Source organism: Mugil cephalus, chromosome 5, assembly GCF_022458985.1.
Source record: "Mugil cephalus isolate CIBA_MC_2020 chromosome 5, CIBA_Mcephalus_1.1, whole genome shotgun sequence".
Taxonomy (NCBI): domain Eukaryota; kingdom Metazoa; phylum Chordata; class Actinopteri; order Mugiliformes; family Mugilidae; genus Mugil; species Mugil cephalus.
The window spans coordinates 24,374,331-24,381,385 of NC_061774.1; positions in this window are offsets into that span (position 1 = coordinate 24,374,331).

Consider the following 7,055-nt stretch of genomic DNA (forward strand, 5'->3'; position numbering starts at 1 on the left):
AGTAAGTGTGTTGTTTATTTAACTTTACACATAAGAAACAACAAAATCAATGTTCCCCTTGAGTTTTAAATAGAACTACACACACACACACACACACAAAGACAACAGCCTATCGTATTAAGATTACACGTACTGGCCACGCATTATCTACAGAGTGAGCTGTGCACAAAAGCATTAGATAAGCTTTTATTATCACTTCTCCTGTGTCCTTTGGCGAACGCCCTGATCAGCCCGACAGTGTTGCTCTAATGACGGCAGGTCGCAGTATTTCCAGGCACTGAGGTTTAGATTGGCTCAAGCTGACAATGTTCAAAGCCCTGAAACAGCTGTAAGAATGTGTGGGAATTAGGATTTTTTAACCTCAACTGTGACACTGTTAGATAAGAAAAAAAAAACAGTCACTCTGTACACTGATCAGGCATAACATTACGACCACCCTCCTAATATTGTAGAGGTCTCCCATGTGCAAACAAACAAAAAATGTTGTGACCATAGACTGTATAAAGATGGGCGGAGAAGCAGCTCCTATGAAGTGAAGTCAAAGCAAGTAGAGCTCCCCCTGGTGTCTGGCTGCAGTATAGGTCATAAGCTCCATGTTAGTGAATGGGACCAAATTAAAACACTAAAATACACATTTTTTCAAGCATGATTTCTGTCATTTTACATAGTTCATGTAATGTTGAGGCACATTCGAGCTACATCTATATGTACTCTATAGCAATAGGATGTTACATAATGGTGACTACCAGTTACCATGCCAACCGCTCCAGCAGGACTATGAGAATTTTTAAAAATAAGTACAGTGTACAGTCCAATATTTCCCTGTGACCGGTGTTAATGAAACAAAAATGTGAGTGAGTTTGGAGGAAGAGTGGATGGACGGACATGGCAGAAATGAAAAGGAAGTGGGGACACGTTGTCCATGTTTATACACAGTCTATGGTTGTGGGCCTTCTGAGGATGTCTGGACACAGGATGGTGTTAGTGGGGGGGTACTTTGGGACCTATAGGGGAGGGGCCTCTGTGGATCATCCCACAGATACTTAATCAGTTTGGGATCTAGTGAATCCGGGGGCCAAGTCAACACCTTGTGCTGGTCTTCCTGTTGTTTGTTTTTTAGTTGCTCCTCCTGTCTGGTCTGGGTGGCTGCTACATGTCTAAGTAACATCCACATGAATCCCCAGCAGAACGCTGTTTTGTCACAAGATGTTATTTAATTCCCCTGTCAGTGGTTTTAATGTTATGGCTGATCGGTGTATATTTAAAGAATAAATTCAAAACCATATGATGTAAAACTTTATTTGTTTACTCCATTGAACAATCAAATGACGACGTACAAAGAACAAGGAGAGACTATAAATAAGTGTGTGATTGTGGCTAAAAGACGGGGAATTAAAACCCTTAATTTAGCTCCAAACATGTCTCACTCATGGGGGTGAACTGAGTGAAGCCTGTTACTTTTCCTTCCTCGCTCAGGAAGCTTTTAGTTTACTCCCAGAGTGAAACCGTGCGACTGTGACTGTAGGAGATCCTGAAGCTAAAAATACACAGAACCAAGAAGATAACATAAAGCGTTACAGTTACACTTACTGCAATGAATTTAATATCCTTTACATATATATATATATGCTGATGAGAAAACATCCAGACATTTATATAAACCCCAGCTCAGATACAGGGGGAGCAGGTTCACATTTAAAGATTCATGGAGACTGACACCGACTAAATAGCTGCTGCCTAAATCTGCCTCTCCTGGGCCAATTGTTGACTGCGGTTTCATTTAAATATTTATCATATGCATATTGGACCCCTAAGGGCAGCACTGGAAATTACAACAGTCAGTCCGTTAATTGCCAAAAAATGCCACACAAGCTTTGGGAATCTAGATGTTCCATTTTATTATTAATGAGCCGGAGAGCAGCAGTTTGACATTTATGTTGGGCACAGAGATGCAAATGAGTCTCCGGATGAGAGTCCAAAAATGAAAGCGCGTGCACCGGTAATCTGATCCGAGCTAAGAGAGGGCGGCTGCTACGTGGAAGTACAGACTCTTTGCGTTATTTTATTTATTGTTTAGTGTTTAATAATGCACACGTTATTGATAAATCTACTAAAAATTCAGTCGTAAGTATTTCTCGGCAGACAAACACTCCTCCCAAAAGTTGTTTAAGGAAACTGTATATCCCTAGAGAAAGAAAAAATAATAATTTATGGACTAATTTATGTAATTTGACCCTAAAAATCCATCTCTTCCTAGAGCGGGGGAACCATTCACAAAAATTGTTGCTCCGAGTGTAGCACTAATGACTAATGAACATATTCCTGACGCAGTTAAAAGCCCGGAGTGTTTCTCTTTTTGCTCCCCCGCCTCAACTCAGACATCAACAGACGTCCTAATCCGCTCGGACTCACACCGAGTCTAATGCCCACATGCAGGTAATGTCCAAAATGATGAAATATAGCTCAGTCGCGGGGTTTCAAAGGTCATTTCTAATGCAGCCCCTAATGGGCTTTCCATATGTTGTTAGCTCCTGCCACCTGAATTCCATCAAGCCGGCTAAATGGGGGGTGGAGGGGTGGAGGCAGGGATGGGGGAGTGGGGGTGGCCTCTTCCATAAACATCTGCCATTAGAGTTTAGGCTGCAGAGGGCAGGATTAGAGTCTCCCGGGGTTCCTGACAAGATAACTTGTAAAAGCTTGGCTGAGGGTCAAAGGTAGCAGATATCAGATGAGGTGCATTCCCCCGGTCCCGTAAAGACGTATAAATCACCCGGGAAAGCTTCTGCTTGCCCATTTGTATCTGTCCGTCTCAGCCTTTACTGTGTGTTTTTTTTTTTTTTAAACTTTCCCTTTGCAAGCCTGAGAGATCCCCGCAGATAAATCCTCTTCCTGCAACTCCCCGAACTTTGCAGCTTACTGAAGGGAGGAAATGAGGACAGGGGGAGCCGCTGTGACACTGTGACATTGACAAAGCGCTCCGCCAAGGCCTCGGACCACTACAATTTAGGAGAGATTGATTATCCAATTAACATCTGGCACGGTGGGGAACCTCGCATATTTGGAGCGGCACTAACAAGATGCAACTGTCCGGTCACGCTCTCTCTCTGTACATTAGGAAACTTCTCGTCAACTGGGAAAAAAAAATATCAGGCGAGCGCATCGAGCGGTTTTGAGACTTAATCTGTAATAGCATCACGGCTGTATGTTACTGTAGGAAAATCTTTGGTTGATTTGACATTTTTATATATATTTTTTTCTTTTTTTTATTTTCTCACACAAATTTAAATTTCTTTCAATACACATTGACATGAATCCAACATATTTCAGTAAAGGGATGATGTTATCTTTCGGTCAAAACTAGACCTGTCAATCTAAGCTTCCTGTAGGCCACGCCCCCATCGGTGCTGAGCCAATCACAAGGCCGCATTTTAAACTCTGACTCACGATTGGCCAAGAGCCTATTCAGTCCCCAGGTGAAATGGGGACCAGGACTTTGTAATATTAGCTGCAATATTAGCAGAAAAGAAGCTAACAGTGTAGCTCACTCCCATCAGCCAACTATGTTTATATATATGTGTTACTGTTACATGTTTGAAATAAAAAAAATGAATATTTGAACCTGTGTATTATTTGAATAGCTTAAATATTGAATGCAAAATGATGACAATAATGTATATTAATAGTTTAATATAGCAAACATTAATCTCTCATCAGTTTGAAGACACCTGCTGTACAATATTCACTCTGTAGTTGCTTTGTTTTTGTAGGAGTTCAACTATTTAGACGTTTTAAAAAAATGGATCCGAGTCATCAGGAAAACTTTGTGAAAGAATCTGAGCACAACATGCAGCGAGTTTCTTAAGGCTACAATTAACTGCTAACCTAATTCAGGATACACCTTAAACCGTAATACGAAGGCCGTCGGGAAGAAAGAGTCCTTGAGCTGAAGTTCAGATGAATTCGAACGACTTCCACTTTCTGCCGCATAAACTTTAGTCCGTGTAAAACTTCTTTATCTTAATTAAAAAAAACAGTGGATACAGGCTGGTAAATGGCAGGCGCTATCCTCTCAGATCCCGCCGGAAGGGCAGTCGCACATTTTCCTCAGCGCCGGCTGTAACCTTCTGGTCTGAAAAATGAGATTAAGAGTTCTCCTGGTCGCCTCCATTCACGGCCGTAATGTCACGTTACACAGGTCATTAAGCCAGCCGGGATAACGACTGATTAGGAGAGGGCCACATTTGATCTCTCCTCCGTCTCTCTTGTTGAAGTGAATTTGTGTCAACACAATGGCAATAAGCCGCACCGTGTCAAGCCGGCGACTCAACAACGGGATTTAAAGCCCATTGTGCTTCGGCACGCTTGATGTATGCGGGGGAATTTTGGTTCAGATGTTCCTAATGACTCCCCGCGGTGAGTCCAGCGTGTGCACTTATTGATTTTATGCTGGACGTATTTGGATAAAAGCTGTTAATAGTGGAGTGTTTTACCGCTGCTGATGCTCTGATCGTCACATTGGTTTGGTCTGAACGTTTGATAAGTACACGAATTGTGGTTTTAACATTTTCACGTTGATGGAAAAACATTCACAACATTTGGAGGTTGACCAGTGGAAGCTGCACATATCTTTTACTTTGCACACATTTTGCCTTGCACACCTTCTACGTTGCACATATCTGTTGCTTTGTACAAATCTTTTCTTTTGCACTTATCTTACTTTGCACATCTTTTGTTTAGCATATATCTTCTCCTTTGCACATTTTTTGCTTTGCTTTTGTTTTGCACATGTTTTACTTTGCACATATCTTTTGCTTTGCACATCTTTTGTTTAGCATACATCTTCTCCTTTGCACATTTGTTCACTTTGCACATATATTGTTTTGCATGCTTTTTACTTTGCACATATCTTTTGCTTTGTACATATCTTTTGTTTTGCACCTATTTTTTACTTTGCACATCTTTTGTTTGGCATATATCTTCTCCTTTGTACATTTTTTTGCTTTGCTTTTGTTTTGCACATGTTTTACTTTGCACATATATTGCTTTGCATGCTTTTTACTTTGCACATATCTTTTGCTTTGTACAAATCGTTTGTTTTGCACCTACCATTTGTTTTGCACATATCTTTTACTTTGCACATCTGTTGTTTAGCATATATCTTCTCCTTTGCACATTTGTTTGCTTTGCAGATATCTATTGTTTTGCACATGTTTTACTTTGCACATATATTGCTTTGCATGTGTTTTACTTTGCACATATATTGCTTTGCATGTGTTTTACTTTGCACATATCCTTTCCTTTGTAAATATCTTTTGTTTTGCACATATTTTTTACTTTGCACACCTTTTACTTTACACACATCTTTTGCTTTGTACAAATCGTTTGTTTTGCACATATCTTTTACCTTGCACACTTTTTACTTCGCACAAATCTTTTACTTTGCACATCTTTTACTTTGCACAAATCTTTCCTTTGCACATCATTAGCCTAATAGCATAATTGCTATTAGTATTACATTTAAATGTTTTTGGTAACAACAAAAAACACAAGTTTTAGCAGCACATTGCTATTTCTATTGATATTATAACAGTAAGTCAAAAATGACTAAGGCAATTATGCTGTTAGGGTAACGATACATCTTTTGTTTGCACACATAGTTGTTTGTACAACGTAAACAAAATTTGCACAATCCAAACGTCCTAACAGTGTCGCACAACTAATTGCACAAATGATTTGTACATAGCACTGGCTAACCTTTTAGTTTGTTCCTATGCTAAGAGTACAGTTCATTTCCATCATTTTATTTTAATCTAGTCGTTTATTTTAGTTTGTGAAGGTAACTTGCACTGTTCAGCGGAACCTCTACTGTGTATGTGACAATAAGCCTTTTGAATTCTTGAACCTTGCACTCAGACGGGTTATAGTGAACGTATACAGTACGCGCTTTCACAGGCCTTTGACACATGTCGTTAGTTTACATTGTACGTTTACGTGTGCGCATTCCTGGCCAATGAGAAATTGGGGCAAAGGTGCACAGCCGGGGAGCACTTTGATGGTTGTTATTGTCTTCGCGAGATGGATGTTTTCAAGTTCTGATTATTTAAGCCGGTTCACACGTTCACACGTACTTGCTTCCGTATGTCTATAATTTTTCTCTCTGAAACCGACATAATCTGATCAGTTTTTTTCGTAAAAAGATGCCAGAAGACGTCGACAGTCTTCTGGGACCGTCCCTAACAGATCACAGCTGCTGATGTTTTGTATTCAGATTACCGTAATCCTCCTTTACATAGAATCTGTTCCTCCTTAAGCGTTCACCTCTTTCTCTGGGAGCAATTAAAAGCAGCTCTTGAAAAGCTGCGGTCCAACAGGAAGCATTGGGAGACTCACGACTTCAAAGGCTCAGCTCGGCTGTAGGAGAATCGAAATATGTTTCATTCATGGCTCTTTCACAAAACATGTTTTTCTTCTTTGTTGTCGAAGCAGGTTAGGAGGAGGAGAGAAAAAAGAACAAAATCAACACTTCTATTGTTGCAGGGCACCGAATACAAAAAGAGAAAGTGGTTAAGTAGTCATTGAAGCAGTCTGATGTGCATTTGATTTGCTCACAAAAAGCCATGCCAGTGTTTTCTAATGCATGTGGGTGATGTGGGCTAATTCATCCAGAGCAGTCGGGGCGGATACCTGCAGACGTTTTTTTTACTATAAAACAATCCGACAGACACTTTCTCCCCTTTATTTCCATCCTTAAGTGCTCATAAATGACAATTCTGCTGCCGTTATGCGACGCTGAAACCTATCCGGAATGCATCGGCGAAAAATAAAACAGCTCAGTTAAAGCCGTTTTTATGACTGTGGGTGAGCCTATTAGCCAAATGCTTAAAAGTTTAAAAGCAGAAATACTTCCGCTTACCCCTGGCAGCCGAGGAGTTTGCATTCCCCCCGTAAAGCTCTGATTAGTATGTGAGCGCTGTTTAAATTGTTTTCATTTTAATGCAAACGGCGAGGCTTTTTTTTTCGGGAGCAGTTATTGAAGAGCTTTTGTGTGAATTCAC